The sequence below is a fragment of the Carassius gibelio genome, chromosome B18, assembly GCF_023724105.1.
Source record: "Carassius gibelio isolate Cgi1373 ecotype wild population from Czech Republic chromosome B18, carGib1.2-hapl.c, whole genome shotgun sequence".
Lineage (NCBI taxonomy): Eukaryota > Metazoa > Chordata > Actinopteri > Cypriniformes > Cyprinidae > Carassius > Carassius gibelio.
The window spans coordinates 25,734,377-25,752,183 of NC_068413.1; the positions used below are offsets into that span (position 1 = coordinate 25,734,377).

The 17,807-nt window shown below is 37.6% G+C and overlaps 1 protein-coding gene and 1 long non-coding RNA gene across 2 annotated transcripts in view; both read left to right on the forward strand.

Annotated features, from left to right (window-relative positions):
* The window catches only part of LOC127977451 (uncharacterized), a 31,580-nt gene extending 22,123 nt beyond the window's left edge, over positions 1–9,457 (forward strand). The window contains exon 3 of the long non-coding RNA XR_008158227.1: positions 9,314–9,457. This is a non-coding gene — a long non-coding RNA (uncharacterized LOC127977451). The remainder of the gene's footprint in view (positions 1–9,313) is intronic.
* The window catches only part of LOC127977424 (genetic suppressor element 1-like), an 870,445-nt gene that overhangs the window by 153,838 nt on the left and 698,800 nt on the right, over positions 1–17,807 (forward strand). The window lies entirely within an intron of this gene.

Genomic DNA, 17,807 nt, shown 5'->3' on the forward strand with positions numbered 1-17,807 from the left:
GCACCTGTACTGTAAGATACATTCTTTAAACTGGTAAAAGAGGATGTGGTGCTGAACCTTCAAGAGTCACTCAAAACTTATCTGTCCATAAAGCCTATAAAGAATTATTCTTAATATACAGTTCACAATACTTCAGCTTGTTATTCTAATAAAGTGGGGGTCATTTTATCAGTAAAATACATATTATTTTTCTTTGAAAGATTTCTATAAATGATTTAAATCATACTTGTTTCTACAATAATTATTTAAAAGTGATCCTATAGCTCCATCTGGTGGCCATTATTGGTACTAAGAATTGCAAGCTTGATTTATATGTTATGATAGTTTTAATTTTATGCTGGCTCTTGAAAATGATAAAGCTATGAAACTTACTGTGCTTCCTTCAAATGATGACTTCTACGTATATAAAAAATTATGAAGAGTTGGAATTAAAAATTTTAAAGAAATAGTAAAATAACTATTGTATTTTTTTATGTTACTTTAATAAATCTCTATGGCCACACCATTTAAGGTATCCTAAACCCATTCGCAATTTAACATCTTCAGTATATGGCTTCATGTTAAAAAAGTTTGGTGTGAACTACTTGTGTCTTCTTGGAGGAGAATGAATTCATTTACAGGCTGAGTTTATCATAAATCCACAATAATATTTCTGAGTTCTGTATTAATCTGTGTTGTTGTTTGTTTATTTTTATTTTTTTATTTTTCATAGGAAGATAACTGACCCTTTACTCTCCTTTTTAATAAATGAGCTATTTATAGCTGTATTTATAAACTGCTTACTACTGACTATTAATATTGGGACAAGGCTTTATGAAGCATGAACTGACTATTTACTAATGAGTGCAGTTATTATAAAGTGTTATCAATGCATTTGCTAATGTTAACAAATTAGACATTATTTTACAGTGTTATCAAATCCTTTAAATGATTTGTAAGTGTTTTGTAATGATTTTATTGACCTACAAGCATTTGTGAAAGTTCTGCTTGCATTACAGCTTAGTCTTGATCTGTGAGCTGAACAGATTTACTGTTACATCCATGAGATTATGTAAATTCAAATAAATATCATGTCACAGGATGTCAGAGGTCAGTATCAAATTAGTTTGAAATTATTATTTGCAGCACAAATAAGGTTTTTTAGGATTTTTAAAAATCCCTAAAACTGTCAGAAAAGGATAAGGCCCAAGATTTCTATGTGACTGGCTAAATTTATTTGTTTTTATAACTATAATGCATAAACTATGAAACTATACAAAATGTATAAAAAAGTACAAGTTATTATTTTCCAATGTTTTTTATTTATTTAATTTTTTTTTTGTTTTTTTTTTTTTTTTTTTTTGGGGGATTTACATTTTAAAAAATTAGCCTTCGGAAATCATTCTAAACAGCTTGAATAAAACCTGTCAATATTTATTATAGACCACTATAACTGTGTATAATCTAACAAACAAGTTTATTATGAAAATAAAAGCGTGTACACCAGATAAATTGGACGATAAAGAAATTGCTAACAATAGTATAATAGAGCATGTTTTAGGTTTTTAGGCGTTTAGATGCAGAAATGGACAAATCAAATTTAAAATAAAATGTAATTGATTTAATTAAATATAGATTTAAGTCTTGTTAGAGCAAAATAATAAATAAATACGTACACACATTAAAAAAGCAGCCAAGATGAATGAGTTTAATTTTTTATATAGATTAAAATTGAAGACAGAAGCAGCTGGTATATGCGGTCACTTAATATTAAAATCCAGTATATCCACTTCAGATTTATTTCTCAACAGTTTATGTTCACGTGGCTGTTTTCGTTTATATTAGCCAAGCTATTATGTATTTTGAAATAATCTTGTCTGTGATGTGTTCGTTCTTACGACGAAAGGCAGAATCCTGCAGCTCCAGAGATACATGTTATTCTGCCAGTCGCGCTTTCAAATAGTCTTGCACACTTAAACGGGTCACAAACACCTGCATTTAGCTCGTGTTGTGTTATAATGGATGTATTGTGTGCATTTATGGCAATAAGTTATTTAAAAAAGCTCTTAAACAAGAATAAATTCGTTAGTTTTGAACTTGTGACACTGTGCGCGCTGATCGGAGCAGTGATTTCAGATAGGCAGCCGCGTATATTTCATTTTCACACAAACAGTTCAAAAACATCTTAATTTAGCTCTTGGTGTGCTCTAATTGGTGAATTGTGTGATATCGCTGCAATACTTTATTTTTAATAGCTATAAAACAAGAATAAACTTGTTTTTTTCTGAGCTCGTCATTCCACACCTCCTGCTCAGAGCGGTGATTCATCTCTCGTGTTTCTCACGTATCACTGACCACACATCCATTATTAATGAGCCCTGACCTGATAATAATCATATATGTTGGTTTAGCTTGTAAGTGTGAATTAAATCCAAGTATTTATTTGTATTTTAACCGATTTAAAAGTGAAACCAAAAGACAGTCTCCTCCCTTTTTTATTCCGGTAACTGCACCTGTAGGGGCGCTATTTCTCTCAGACAATGGAAGTCTAAGCACACACACTCAAACAGATGGACAGAGTGATATGAGATGTCTGACAGTTTTTTAATTTTCTGTTATCCATACAGTGTTGTAAAGTCATGAAACTATGCATATTTACTCAGAATAACTTTTTTTCTGTATGAAAAAAGGTTTTGAAGTGTTTGGAATTTAAAAATGCAGGAAAATTAATAATTCCATCCTTATTGTCATTTAAAAAAATCACCACAACAAAACCATCCAAGCTATCCAAAACCCATTCACAATTTAAGTTCCTCAATGTTTTTTCAACATGTACACCAAGTTTGGTGTGTATAGTGTTACTCTCCTCTGAGCAGTATGCATTAATTCACAGCTAAATGTAAAAAACAATCCACATTCAAATCAAAATAGCCGACTTCCTGTTGGTCGTAGCTGATGACTGTGAATTAGAAAGTTGTCCGTCTTGATAAGAACAATTTTTGTACTGAGTTTGGTGTCTGTAGCTAAAACTAACCCCCTCACTTTTGACAAAAGGTGGCGCTATAGAGTGCCTCTTCCACGCCCTCTTATGAACTTTTGCCAGTGTCTAGCTGTCACTAATACTGATATGTGTTCTGAGTTTGATGAAATTCTAAGCATGTTATATGCCTCAAAATCACCTGAGAATTATTCCAGTTTGACATGTTGCCACGGCAACAATATTTTTAGATATCAATATCCCCCCAGCAGATTTATATCGGCTGTGTTTTAACATTATTCTGATGAAGTTTGAAGCAAATTGAGTAAAAATAAGATGCTGAATTCAAAGCATTTTGAAAATGACACACTTCCTGCTGCCAGTTGGTGGCGCTATAACTTTGACTCCTAATAGTCACATATATGCGATCGACATCATACAATGAATAATCTGATGAAGTTTGATTAAAATTAGGAAATGTATGTGGATGGTATTAGACACTTCCTGTTTCTCAATTCTCGCCATAAATTCAACGCCTCGCTACGAGCAAACTGTTCGAGATATCAAAAATCCCCTGGCAATTTTTCATCCCCAATGTCTTGAGATCATGTTGACCGAGTTTGGTGGCAATCGAGTAAAAAACCTATGACAAGTATATCAAATTCCAGAGCATGCGCTTTTTACATAACTCTAAATAGCTGACTTCCTGTTGGGCGGAGCCTATGACATGCAATACGCAAGTTGTTCGCCACGATGAGATCTATATGTGTACTGAGTTTCATATTTATACGTGCAAGTATGTGTGAGCTATACATCAATATTTATGACTGTGTTCCAGGGGGCGCCGTAGAGCCCCTGTGCCACGCCCGGGTCCCAACCTCTGCAGGCTCCTAAAGGCCACAGATCCAAAGGTGTGTGCAAATTTTCAAGAGTTTTTGAGTATGTTAAGGACTCCAAAAGCCCCCACAACTTTGACGACAAATATGAATAATAAATCCTAAATAGCCAACTTCCTGTTGGGCGGAGCCTATGATATGCAATACGAAAGTTGTTTATATTGATGAGTTCTATATGTGTACCGAGTTTCGTATGTCTACGTACAAGTATGTATGATATATGGCCCTCCATATTCCAGGGGGTGCTGTAGAGCCCCTGTGCCACGCCCGTGTATCAGTCTCTGCCCGGCCCTAGTGGCCGCAGGTTCCAATGTGTGTGCCAATTTTCAAGACTTTTTAAGCATGTTAAGGGCCCCAAAAGCCCCCGTAACGTTAGAAAAATAATAATAAATATAGCTGCAAGCAGCGATGTCGGGCTCAAGCCATCAGTGCAACGCCACCCTGGTGGCATCGGGAAAACTGTGCCCAGCGGGCATAAGCATTTACAGTAACCCTCTGACAATCAAGTTTTAAGGGATGTGGCAGTTAAAGGGTTAATCCGACCAATCTAGACTTTGAAATCACATACACAGAACAATATATATAACTTTAGTAACACTTTATTTTAAAATGTATAAAAAATGTATAAGGTGTGCATTGTAGCTGACACCTATATGAACACATTACAATTGTTTTGTGACTACAAGTCTTTCTTCTCAAATGCTATTGAGTGGTCGCGAACGCGGATGGGAGAATGGCGCATATTTGTTTTGTTTTTTTTGAGCAACTGGTGCCCCCTCTGGGAGTTGGTGCTCTACGAAGACTGCATACTCTGCATATAGGGAGCGGCGGTACTATCTGGAAGATATATTCCTCAAACCATCGTACAAGTGAAGGTGATGCTAGTCCTTCAAGAATCGCTCAAAACCTTTTCAAGTGTACAGTTGCCTTTTATTGCATCTTGAAATAAATATTTCTGAATTCTGAATCAAACTGGGTTGTGTTTATTGATTTATTTTATAAGACAACTGAAACTTTAATCTCCTTTGTAATATATGTGCTTTTAAACCAAGAACAATGTAATTAGAGATGTATTCCTGCTTAATAATGACTATTATTAAGGGAAAAGGCTTTATAATCATGAACTATTTACTAATGCTTAGCTAATGAGTGCAGTTATTATAAAGTGTTACCAATGCATTTACTAATGTTAACAAATTAGACATTATTATACAGTGTTACCAAACCCTTTAATAATTTATTAGTGTTTTGTAATGATTTTAATGACCTATAAGCATTTGTGAAATAGTTTTGCTTGCATTGCAGCTTAATCTGTCAGTTGAAGAGTTTTACTGTTACATCCATGAGATTAATAAATGTCATGTCACGTCACAGGTTGTCATAGGTCAGTATCAAATGAGTTTGAAATTATAATTTGCAGCACAAATAAGGCTTCTTAGGATGTTTTTAAATCCCAAAAACTGTCAGAAAAGGATAAGGCCTAAGATATTTCTTAACCTGTAATGAAAGGAAAAAAACACCACCATTAGCAACAACAAAAACAATAACAATTTAAAATATAGATTTTTTTTTCCTGATTATTAAAGGAATGATTAGGTCTCTCTCTCTCTCTCTCTCTCTCTCTGCCAGACAGCCCCTCCCTACAATCCACACACACTGTCAGTCACCAAAGATTCACAGTCACCAACCCCCTCACACTCACACTCCCCCTCCCTCTCCCCCTCCCTTTCCTCACACAGACGGAGTGGCCAGAGTGAGATCATGTCAGTTGAGAAGTCTGACAGTTTTTTTCTTTTCTTTTATCCATACAGTGTTGTAAAGTCATGAAACTATGCATATTTCCTCATAATGATTTGATCTCTGTATGAAAACATGCATTGAAGTGTTTGGAAGCTGCAATTTAGACATACAATACAATTAATGTTTCCCTTCTTACTGTCATTTCAAAAAATCACCACGTCAAAACCGTTCAAGCTAACCAAAATCCGTTCGCAATTTAAGTTCCTCGATGTTGTTTCTTCATGTAGTCAAAGTTTGGTGTGTATAGTGTACTTCCCATGTGAGGAGTATGCATTAATTCACAACTGTAAAATCTCAAAAATACACATTCAAATCAAAATAGCTGACTTCCTGTTGATCGTAGCTTATGACTGTGAATTAGAAAGTTGTCCGTCTTGATAAGAACAATTTAAGTACCGAGTTTGGTGTCTGTAGCTAAAACTAAATAAAATGCATTATTATTATTATTAGCTGTACACTTGCTAAACATTTTTAAATATAAACTTATGCAATTGTGTGTATATATATATATATATATATATATATATATATATATATATATATATATATATATATATATATATATATATATAAATTCAAGTGTACAGTTTTCTTTTATTGCATCTTGAAATAAATATTTATGAGTTCTGTGTTTGTTTATTTTATTTTTTTATTTTACATTTTTTTTAGGGAGATTACAGCCTTTAATCTCCTCAAAATAAATGTGCATATAAACCATGAACAATTTAATTATAGCTGTATTTATAAAATGCTTACTAAAATATTAATTTTGGGAGAAGGCTATATAAAGCATGAACTGACTATTTACTAATGCTTAGCTAAGAATTGCAGCTATTATGAAGTGTTACCAATGCATTTACTAATGTTAACAATTGAGACATTATTTTAAAGTGTTACCAAATCCTTAAATAATTTAAAAGTGTTTTGTTATGATTTCATTAACCTATAAGCATTTGTGAAATAGTTCTGCTTGCATTAAAGCTTAGTCTTCATCTGTGAGCTGAACAGTTTTACTGTTACATCCTTGAGATTATGTAAATTCAAATAAATGTCATGTCACAGGGTGACAGAGGTCAGTATCAAATGAGTTTGAAATTATTATTTGCAGCACAAATAAGGTTTTTTAGGATTTTTTTTAATCCCTGAAACTGTCAGAAAAGGATAAGGCCTAAGATATTTCTTAAGATGTAATGATAACAGCACAATTAGCAGCAACAACAAAAAAATAACTATTTAAAATACAGTTTTTTTTCTGGTGATTAAAGAGATGTTTAAGTCTCTCTCTCTCTCTCTCTCTGTCTGTCTGCCACTCAGCTCACACCCCTCCCCCACTCACACTCACACACACACACAGAGTCAGCACACAGAGTGACAGAGTGAGATCAGATGTCTGACAGTTTTTTAATTTTCTTTTAATCATACAGTGCTGTAAAGTCATGAAACTATGCATATTTCCTCAGAATCACTGGTTTTCTAAATTAAAAATGTTTTTTAAAGGTTTGGAAGCTGCAATTTAAAAATACAAGACGATTAATGTTTCACTTTTTACTGTCATTTCAAAAAATCACCACGACAAAACCGTTCAAGCTAACCAAAATCTGTTCGCAATTTAAGTTCCTCGATGTTTTTTCTTCATGTAGACAACGTTTGGTGTGTATAGTGTACTTCCCCTGTGAGGAGTATTCATTAATTCACAACTGTAAAATCTCAAAAATACACATTCAAATCAAAATAGCCGACTTCCTGTTGATCGTAGCTGATGACTGTGAATTAGAAAGTTGTCCGTCTTGAAAAGAACAATTTATGTACCAAGTTTGGTGTCTGTAGCTAAAACTAACCCCCCCACTTTTGACAAAAGGTGGCGCTATAGAGTGCCTCCTTCACGCCCTTTTAAAAGCTTTTGCCATTGTCTAGCTATCACTAATACTGATATGTGTTTTGAGTTTCATATAAATCTGAGCTTGTTGTCTGCCTCAAACTCACCATAACAGAACATTCAAGTTTGACACGTTGCCATGGCAACACTATATCAGATATCAATATCCCCACAACAGATTTACATCGGCCGTGTTTTGTCATTATTCTGATGAAGTTTTAAGTAAATCGAGTAAAAATAAGATGCTGAATTCAAAGCATTTGGAAAATGACACACTTCCTGCTGCCAGTTGGTGGCGCTATAACGTTGACTCTTAATAGCCACATATATACAATCGGTATCATACAACGAACAAACCCATGAAGTTTGATCAAATTCAGGAAATGTATGTGGATGTTATTAGACATTTCCTGTTTCTCATTTCTCGCCATAAGTTCCATGCCTCGCCACGGGCAAACCGTTCGAGATATCAAAAATCCCCTCGCAATTTTTCATCCTCAATGTCTTGAGATCATGTTCACCGAGTTTCGTGGCGAACGGGTTGAAAACCTCAGAGGAGTATTTCAAATTCCAGAGCATGCTTTTTTTAAACAGCCCTGAATAGCTGACTTCCTGTTGGGCGGAGCCTATGACATAAAGTGTGAAAGTTGTTCGGCTCAATGAGATCTATAAGTGTACCGAGTTTGATATAAATACATGCAAGTGTGTGTGAGCTATGGTTCAGGAATTCTGACTGTCTTCCAGGGGGCGCTGTAGAGCCCCTGTGCCACGCCCGGGTCCCAGCCTCTGCGGCGTCCTGATGGCCGCAGATTCCAATGTGTGTGCCAATTTTCAAGAGTTTTTGAGCATGTTAAGGCCCCCAAAACACCCCGGAAGGTTTAATAAAAAATAAAAATAATAATAATAAATATAGCTGCAAGCAGCGATGGCGGGCTCAAGCCACCAATGCCATCGCCACCCCGGTGGCATCAGGTAAACTGTGCCCAGCGGGCACATGCATTCACAATATCCCTCTGGCAGTGACGTTTTAAAGGATATGGCGGTTAAAGGGTTAATCCGAATCATCTAGACTTTAAAATCACATTCACAGAACAATATATATATATATATATTCCCCAAACATATATATATATATATTTAGTAACACTTTACAATAAGATTTCATTTATAAACATTATGTTAACATGAACAATATTTATATAGCATTAATTCATGTCAGTTAATATTCCAAACTTAAACATTAAAACATTGTTTTATTGTGATTTTTTTCCAAGCACATTTTACCAATTCCAAACCATATCAATCTTAATAACTACCATTATTTTTTATTTAATCATTTATGAGTGCTATACAATATTCCAGGAAAGCTGGAAGAGAAAAACTCCTTATATTCATGTGTGCAGAATTATTAGGCTGTTTTCTTTTACAGATGAAATGCGCTAAAAAAGAGTTTTAACTCAAACTGTTTTAACTCAAAGTCGAAAGTTATGAAATACCCATGAGAAATATCAAACACAAATGCAATACAGAAATGGATAAGTTAAGACTTGACCATTGTACAAAAATGCTGACTGGGTCATGAGGTCAGAAAAGAAGAAAAAAAAAAACAGGTCAAGAAGAACTGACAAAAATAATTGCAAAATAATTAGGAATTAATGTGAAGATTAATTTTTAGTCAATTCTGCAAGACAGACTTTCAGGAAAGGAGGTGGAATAAAAATGAGCTCCTAAATTTTAATCCCGGATTCTGGAAGATATATTCCTCAAACCATCGGACAAGAGGAGGTGGTGCTGGTCCTTCATGAGTCACTCTAATCTGTTCATAAAGCCTATATATAAAGTCTTAATATATAGTATTTCACAATACTTCATGGTATTCTAATCAAATCATTTTTTGGAATCTTAGATCTCTCAGAACCTGACACCGAGTAATTCTGAGACTCCAGGAAAGTGGCAGTTCTGTAAAATGTTGGCGCTGGAGACTAAATGCTCCCTGATAGTTTCACACCTAATTCACTTAACACACACACACACACACACATACACACACACACACACACACATTACCCACAGTGACAGAGGGACAGAGTGACATCAGATGTATGATAGTTTTTTAATTTTCTATCATCCATATAGTGTTGTATAGTCATGAAACTATGCATATTTCCTCAGAATGACTTGTCTTCTATGTGTACATTTTTTTGAAGTGTTTAGAAGCTGCACTTAAAAAAATAAAAGACATTTACTGGTTACTTTTTTACTGTTATTTCAAAAAATCACCACGACAAAACCATTCAAGCTATTCAAAATTCATTCGCACCTGTACTGTAAGATACATTCTTTAAACAGTGGTAAAAGAGGATGTGGTGCTGATCCTTCAAGAGTCACTCAAAACTTATCTGTCCATAAAGCCTATAAAGAATTATTCTTAATATACAGTTCACAATACTTCAGCATGTTGTTCTAATTAAGTGAGGGTCATTTTATCAGTAAAATACATAAAATTCATATTATTTTTCTTTGAAAGATTTCTATAAATGATTTAAATCATACTTGTTTCTACAATAATTATTTAAAAGTGATCCTATAGCTCCATCTGGTGGCCATTATTGGTACTAAGAATTGCCAGCTTGATTTATATGTTATGATAGTTTTAATTTTATGCTGGCTCTTGAAAATGATAAAGCTATGAAACTTACTGTGCTTCCTTCAAATGATGACTTCTAGGTATATAAAAAATTATGAAGAGTTGGAATTAAAAATTTTAAAGATATAGTAAAATAACTATGGTATTTTTTTATGTTACTTTAATAAATCTCTATGGCCACACCATTTAAGGTATCCTAAACCCATTCGCAATTTAACATCTTCAGTATATGGCTTCATGTTAAAAAAGTTCGGTGTGAACTACTTGTGTCTTCTTGGAGGAGAATGAATTCATTTACAGGCTGAGTTTATCATAAATCCACAATAACATTTCTGAGTTCTGTATCAATCAGTGTTGTTGTTTGTTTATTTTTATTTTTTTATTTTTCATAGGAAGATAACTGACCCTTTACTCTCCTTTTTAATAAATGAGCTATTTATAGCTGTATTTATAAACTGCTTACTACTGACTATTAATATTGGGACAAGGTTTTATGAAGCATGAACTGACTATTTACTAATGAGTGCAGTTATTATAAAGTGTTATCAATGCATTTGCTAATGTTAACAAATTAGACATTATTTTACAGTGTTATCAAATCCCTTAAATGATTTGTAAGTGTTTTGTAATGATTTTATTGACCTAAAAGCATTTGTGAAAGTTCTGCTTACATTACAGCTTAGTCTTGATCTGTGAGCTGAACAGATTTACTGTTACATCCATGAGATTATGTAAATTCAAATAAATACCATGTCACAGGATGTCAGAGGTCAGTATCAAATTAGTTTGAAATTATTATTTGCAGCACAAATAAGGTTTTTTAGGATTTTTAAAAATCCCTAAAACTGTCAGAAAAGGATAAGGCCTAAGATTTCTATGTGAGTGGCTAAATTTGTTTGTTTTTATAACTATAATGCATAAACTATGAAACTATACAAAATGTATAAAAAAGTACAAGTTATTCTTTTCCAATGTTTTTTATTTATTTACATTTTTTTTTTTTTTTTTGGGATTTACATTTTAAAAAATTAGCCTATGGCAATCATTCTAAACAGCTTGAATAAAACCTGTTAATATTTATTATAGACCACTATAACTGTGTATAATCTAACAAACGAGTTTATTATGAAAATAAAGTGTGTACACCAGATAAATTGGACGATAAAGAAATTGCTAACAATAGTATAATAGAGCATGTTTTAGGTTTTTAGGCGTTTAGATGCAGAAATGGACAAATCAAATGTAAAATCAAATGTAATTGATTTAATTAAATATAGATTAAGTCTTGTTAGAGCAAAATAATAAATAAATACGTACACACATTAAAAAAGCAGCCAAGATTAATGAGTTAAATTTTTTATATAGATTAAAATTGAAGACAGAAGCAGCTGGTATATGCGGTCACTTAATATTAAAATCCAGTAGATCCACTTCAGATTTATTTCTCAACAGTTTATGTTCACGTGGCTGTTTTCGTTTATATTCGCCAAGCTATTATGTATTTTGAAATAATCTTGTCCGTGATGTGTTCGTTCTTACGACGAAAGGCAGAATCCTGCAGTTCGAGAGATATATGTTATTCTGCCAGTCGCGCTTTCAAATAGTCTTGCGCACTTAAACGGGTCACAAACACCTGCATTTAGCTCGTGTTGTGTTATAATGGATGTATTGTGTGCATTTATGGCAATAATTTATTTTGAAAAGCTCTTAAACAAGAATAAATTCGTTAGTTTTGAACTTGTGACACTGTGCTCGCTGATCGGAGGCAGTGATTTCATATAGGCAGCCGCGAATATTTCATTTTCACACAAACAGTTCAAAAACATCTTAATTTAGCTCTTGGTGTGCTCTAATTGGTGAATTCTGTGATATCGCTGCAATACTTTATTTTTAATAGCTATAAAACAAGAATAAACTCGTTTTTTTCTGAGCTCATCATTCCACACGCTCCTGCTCAGAGCGGTGATTCATCTCTCGTGTTTCTCACGTATCACTGACCACACATCAATTATTAATGAGCCCTGACCTTATAATAATCATATATGTTGGTTTAGCTCGTCAGTGTGAATTAAATCCAAGTATTTATTTGTATTTTAACCGATTTAAAAGAGAAACCAAAAGACAGTCTCCTCCCTTTTTTATTCCGGTAACTGCACCTGTAGGGGCGCATTTTCTCTCAGACAATGGAAGTCTAAGCACACACACTCAAACAGAGGGACAGAGTGATATGAGATGTCTGACAGTTTTTTAATTTTCTGTTATCCATACAGTGTTGTAAAGTCATGAAACTATGCATATTTCCTCAGAATAACTTTTTTTCTTTATGAAAAAAGGTTTTGAAGTGTTTGGAATTTAAAAATGCAGGAAAATTAATAATTCCATCTTTATTGTCATTTTAAAAAATCCCCACGACAAAACCATCCAAGCTATCCAAAACCCATTCACAATTTAAGTTCCTCAATGTTTTTTCAACATGTACACCAAGTTTGGTGTGTATAGTGTTACTCTCCTCTGAGCAGTATGCATTAATTCACAGCTAAATGTAAAAAACAATCCACATTCAAATCAAAATAGCCGACTTCCTGTTGGTCGTAGCTGATGACTGTGAATTAGAAAGTTGTCCGTCTTGATAAGAACAATTTTTGTACTGAGTTTGGTGTCTGTAGCTAAAACTAACCCCCCCACTTTTGACAAAAGGTGGCGCTATAGAGTGCCTCTTCCACGCCCTCTTATGAAATTTTGCCAGTGTCTAGCTGTCACTAATACTGATATGTGTTCTGAGTTTGATGAAATTCTAAGCATGTTATATGCCTCAAAATCACCTGAGAAGTATTCCAGTTTGACATGTTGCCACGGCAACAATATTTTTAGATATCAATATCCCCCCAGCAGATTTATATCGGCTGTGTTTTAACATTATTCTGATGAAGTTTGAAGCAAATCGAGTAAAAATTAGATGCTGAATTCAAAGCATTTTGAAAATGACACACTTCCTGCTGCCACTTGGTGGCGCTATAACTTTGACTCCTAATAGTCACATATATGCGATCGACATCATACAATGAATAATCTGATGAAGTTTGATTAAAATTAGGAAATGTATGTGGATGGTATTAGACACTTCCTGTTTCTCATTTCTCGCCATAATTTCAAAGCCTCGCCACGAGCAAACCGTTCGAGATATCAAAAATCCCCTGGCAATTTTTCATCCCCAATGTCTTGAGATCATGTTGACCGAGTTTGGTGGTAAACGAGTAAAAAACCTATGACAAGTATATCAAATTCCAGAGCATGCGCTGTTTACATAACTCTAAATAGCTGACTTCCTGTTGGGCGGAGCCCAATGACATGCAATACGAAAATTGTTCGGCACAATGAGATCTATATGTGTACTGAGTTTCATATGAATATGTGCAAGTATGTGTGAGCTATACATCAACATTTATGACTGTGTTCCAGGGGGCGCCGTAGAGCCCCTGTACCACGCCCGGGTCCCAGCCTCTGCAGGCTCCTAAAGGGCACAGATTCCAAAGTGTGTGCAAATTTTCAAGAGTTTTTGAGTATGTTAGGGACCCCAAAAGCCCCCACAACTTTGACCAAAAATATGAATAATAAACCCTAAATAGCCAACTTCCTGTTGGGCGGAGCCTATGACATGCAGTACGAAAGTTGTTTGGTTTAATGAGATCTACATGTGTACCGAGTTTCATGTGTCTACGTGCAAGTATGTATGATATATGGCCCTCAGTATTCCAGGGGGCGCTGTAGAGCCCCTGTGCCACGCCCGTGTATCAGTCTCTGCCCGACCCTAATGGCCGCAGGTTCCAATCTGTGTGCCAATTTTCAAGAGTTTTCGAGCATGTTAAGGACCCCAAAAGCCCCCGTAACGTTAGAAAAAAATAATAATAATAATAATAATAATAAAAAATAATCCTAAGGAAAACAATAGGGCTCTCGCCCTCCAGGCTTGAGCCCTAAATATAGCTGCAAGCAGCGATGGCGGGCTCAAGCCACCAATGCCATCGCCACCCCGGTGGCATCAGGTAAACTGTGCCCAGCGGGCACATGCATTCACAATATCCCTCTGGCAGTGAGGTTTTAAAGGATATGGCAGTTAAAGGGTTAATCCGAATCATCTAGACTTTAACATCACATTCCCAGAACAATATATATATATATATATATATATATATATATATATATATATATATATATATATATATATATATATATTTATTTATTTATTTAGTAACACTTTACAATAAGATTTCATTGATAAACATTATGTTAACATGAACAATATTTATATAGCATTCATTCATGTCAGTTAATATTCCAAACTTAAACATTAAAACATTGTTTTATTGTGATTTTTTTCAAAGCACATTTTACCAATTCCAAACCATATCAATCTTAATAACTACCATTATTTTTTATTTAATCATTTATGAGTGCTATACAATAGTCCAGGAAAGCTGGAAGAGAAAAACTCCTTATATTCATGTGTGCAGAATTATAAGGCATGTTTTCTTTTACAGATGAAATGCGCTAAAAAAGAGTTTTAACTCAAACTGTTTTAACTCAAAGTCGAAAATTATGAAATACCCATGAGAAATATCAAACCCAAATGCAATACAGAAATTGATAAGTTAAGACTTGACCATTGTACAAAAATGCTGACTGGGTCATGAGGTCAGAAAAGAAGAAGAAAAAAACAGGTCAAGAAGAACTGACAAAAAGAATTGCAAAATAATTAGGAATTAATGTGAAGATTAATTTTTAGTCAATTCTGCAAAACAGACTTTCAGGAAAGGAGGTGGAATAAAAATGAGCTCCTAAATCTTAATCCTGGATTCTGGAAGATATATTTGTAATAAACAAATCTCCATATTCATCGGGAAGAAGGAGGCGGGAACCGGCGCACAATCAAAAAGCACTTTAATATCCAAAATAAATACAAAACGGCGCACCAGCCCCTCACGGCCGACTGGTGCGCATAAATAAAAAGCACACACATTAAAATAATGTCCCAGGCCTGGTCCTCTCTCGTCCTTCACGGTCGTCACTCCAGTTTTATATCCTTCCATCTCCTACGTGGGACTCGATACTAGCGGTGGGGCTCAGGTGTAGCTCATCTCCAATCACTACACCTGGCCTCACTCCTCGTTCCCACGCCTCTCGGCCCCGCCCCACTCGCCACATACCCCCATCGCCCCTCGCAGGCCGGGGGGTACCCTCGAGACTGCGCTCTACTCCCCCCCCCCCCTTCCCTCCGGGGGGGACCGCTCACGGGGACCTGCAGGAACCTGGGGGTAGGACAGACGAGGCGAGAGAAAAGGAGATGGAAGGAGGAGCGACAAGGACGAGAGAGGGGAGAGAGGAAAAAAAAAAAAAAAAATCCGGTTCCCAGACGCACTGCTGCTCGGCCCTCCACCAGCTGGGTGATCTCCTCCGCGGTGCCTGGCGGTGGCACTGGACGGCCCTCGGCGGACGGCGCGACACTCCTCCGACGCCCGATGGACGGCGACGGCTCCTCCGATTTTGGGCAGCGGCAGGAGTCCCCCGTTCCCTGCCCCTCCGGATTCCGTCACGGAGGCGGCAGGCTCCGGCCCCCTGGCGAACGGCGCCGACTCCTCTGGTCCCTCACGGACGGCAGCCGCCCCTCCTTGTCGTGGGCGGTCGGCAGCAAGCTCGCCCGTCCCCGGCAACTCGCTCCAGCCCACCGCCTCGAGCGTCCCTGGCGGCACATACCTCGCCTGCTCGAGGGCACCGCGGATTCACCACAGCGGCGAGGGATCTTCAGCAGCGCGTCCCTCCTTCTCCCGGGCTTCGGCACCACTGTAATAAACAAATCTCCATATTCATCGGGAAGAAGGAGGCGGGAACCGGCGCACAATCAAAAAGCACTTTAATATCCAAAATAAATACAAAACGGCGCACCAGCCCCTCACGGCCGACTGGTGCGCATAAATAAAAAGCACACACATTAAAATAATGTCCCAGGCCTGGTCCTCTCTCGTCCTTCACGGTCGTCACTCCAGTTTTATATCCTTCCATCTCCTACGTGGGACTCGATACTAGCGGTGGGGCTCAGGTGTAGCTCATCTCCAATCACTACACCTGGCCTCACTCCTCGTTCCCACGCCTCTCGGCCCCGCCCCACTCGCCACATACCCCCATCGCCCCTCGCAGGCCGGGGGGTACCCTCGAGACTGCGCTCTACTCCCCCCCCCCCTTCCCTCCGGGGGGGACCGCTCACGGGGACCTGCAGGAACCTGGGGGTAGGACAGACGAGGCGAGAGAAAAGGAGATGGAAGGAGGAGCGACAAGGACGAGAGAGGGGAGAGAGGAAAAAAAAAAAAAAAAATCCGGTTCCCAGACGCACTGCTGCTCGGCCCTCCACCAGCTGGGTGATCTCCTCCGCGGTGCCTGGCGGTGGCACTGGACGGCCCTCGGCGGACGGCGCGACACTCCTCCGCCGCCCGATGGACGGCGACGGCTCCTCCGATTTTGGGCAGCGGCAGGAGTCCCCCGTTCCCTGCCCCTCCGGATTCCGTCACGGAGGCGGCAGGCTCCGGCCCCCTGGCGAACGGCGCCGACTCCTCCGCTCCCTCACGGACGGCAGCCGCCCCTCCTTGTCGTGGGCGGTCGGCAGCAAGCTCGCCCGTCCCCGGCAACTCGCTCCAGCCCACCGCCTCGAGCGTCCCTGGCGGCACATACCTCGCCTGCTCGAGGGCACCGCGGATTCACCACAGCGGCGAGGGATCTTCAGCAGCGCGTCCCTCCTTCTCCCGGGCTTCGGCACCACTGTAATAAACAAATCTCCATATTCATCGGGAAGAAGGAGGCGGGAACCGGCGCACAATCAAAAAGCACTTTAATATCCAAAATAAATACAAAACGGCGCACCAGCCCCTCACGGCCGACTGGTGCGCATAAATAAAAAGCACACACATTAAAATAATGTCCCAGGCCTGGTCCTCTCTCGTCCTTCACGGTCGTCACTCCAGTTTTATATCCTTCCATCTCCTACGTGGGACTCGATACTAGCGGTGGGGCTCAGGTGTAGCTCATCTCCAATCACTACACCTGGCCTCACTCCTCGTTCCCACGCCTCTCGGCCCCGCCCCACTCGCCACAATATTCCTCAAACCATCAGACAAGAGGAGGTGGTGCTGGTCCTTCACGAGTCACTCTAATCGGTTCATAAAGCCTATATATAAAGTCTTAATATTTAGTATTTCACAATACTTCATGGTATTCTAATTAAATCATTTTTTGGAATCTTAGATCTCTCAGAACCTGACACATTGTAATTCTGAGACTCCAGGAAAGTGGCAGTTCTGTAAAATGTTGGCGCTGGAGACTAAATGCTGTCTGATAGTTTCACACCTAATTCACTTAATACACACACACACACACACACACAAACACACACACATTACCCACAGTGACAGAGGGACAGAGTGACATCAGATGTATGATAGTTTTTTTAATTTTCTATCATCCATATAGTGTTGTATAGTCATGAAACTATGCATATTTCCTCAGAATGACTTGTCTTCTATGTGTAATTTTTTTTGAAGTGTTTAGAAGCTGCACTTAAAAAAAATAAAAGACATTTACTGGTTA